This window comes from Myotis brandtii, unplaced genomic scaffold, assembly GCF_000412655.1.
Source record: "Myotis brandtii unplaced genomic scaffold, ASM41265v1 scaffold320, whole genome shotgun sequence".
Taxonomy (NCBI): domain Eukaryota; kingdom Metazoa; phylum Chordata; class Mammalia; order Chiroptera; family Vespertilionidae; genus Myotis; species Myotis brandtii.
This window is the reverse complement of record NW_005362270.1, coordinates 1,960,751-1,962,097: the sequence shown is the minus strand read 5'-3', so window position 1 is coordinate 1,962,097 and position 1,347 is coordinate 1,960,751. Positions and strand designations below refer to the sequence as shown.

At 35.3% G+C, this 1,347-nt stretch overlaps 1 protein-coding gene across 1 annotated transcript in view; it reads right to left on the bottom strand.

Annotated features, from left to right (window-relative positions):
* The window catches only part of STX17 (syntaxin 17), a 43,234-nt gene extending 42,394 nt beyond the window's left edge, over positions 1–840 (bottom strand). The window contains exon 1 of the mRNA XM_014543231.1: positions 817–840. The gene's annotated coding sequence lies outside the window, so the exon portion shown is untranslated. The remainder of the gene's footprint in view (positions 1–816) is intronic.
* Between the last annotated feature and the right edge of the window lie 507 nt (positions 841–1,347).

The window sequence follows — 1,347 nt, the reverse complement described above, 5'->3', positions numbered from 1 at the left end:
GCTGATTAGCCAATGGGAAGCGTAGCGGAGGTACGGTTAATTACCCTTTTTATCTTTTATTAGATAGGAGGATATATATGCCAGGCACTAGAAGTAATGATACCCCAATAGCAATGAGCATTCCTATTGCCTAATCTAGATCTTGGTGTTTAAATAACACTCTAAAAAACAAATAAACAAACAAAAAACCAGGGATCCTTGGAGAAGTAGTTGATTCCAGGGCTGGGGCAAGATAAGCCTAGAGCATCTTATGGTGCCAGAAATTCTCAAAAAAAAAAAAGGATAGAGGTTTGTCAAAGGGGCACAAGAAGCAACTGAAAAAACTCCCAAAGGCCAAAGCTGGAACAATTTGAGCCTAAAATAAATGACAACAGTGTAGAATAAACAATAGAAAAATGAATGAATCCATACTGACACTAATAAATAACTGAATATCACATAAATAAATGGGAAGGGCAGCTATTCCTTAAGAAGAACTTAAATTAATAAATGAAGAAATGAGGGAAACAGAAAGTCACCATCATACCATTACAATAATAATTACTGAAGGCAAGATCCATTGATGGATGCTAAAATCAGAAAGTGAAAGTTTGAGGAGAAACAGGATGTTTGCATAGTTTACAAGTTCTCTCCCAGGATATGAATTGTTTACAAAGTTCCCTATGTAAAGTACATAGTAGCTTTCCATTAGAGAATCCCAGCAGACACAACCTTAACTAAACGATCAAAAGTAATATAAAATGCAGTGTGTTATATCATAAATGATGAACCGAGAAGGGCACATATGCTTCTGGGGTATCAACAAAAATGCACAACCTTAATCATGAGAAAATTTCAGGCAAAACCCAACTGCCAACATAACTGACCAGCATTCTTCTACAGCATAAAGATCATGAAAGACAGAAAAAGACTGAGCGGTCACAGAGTGGAGGAGACTAAGGAGCCATGCCAACTAAAGGCAATGTGGGACCTTCCATTGGTTCCTGGTACAAAGGTCATGTGTATAAAAAATGATGGAAATTTGAAGAAAATTGGTATAGAATTGGGCCTATGTTAATTTCTTACTTTGGATCATTGTTCCAGTTATGCAGGTGTTAACATTAAAGTAAGCTGTAGAGGACTCTGTATTATTTTTGTAGCTTTTCTATATTTGTAAAATTATGTCAAAATAAAGTATTTTTTTCTAAAAAAAGGCTTTAAATATATACACACACACACACACACACACACACACACACTGAGTGGCCAGATTATTATGACCACCCCATCAGTACTTCATTGACACTTCCAAAAATACTGAATATTGAAAACTTCCTAAGCAAATACTCTCAAGGTTTTATTATTATT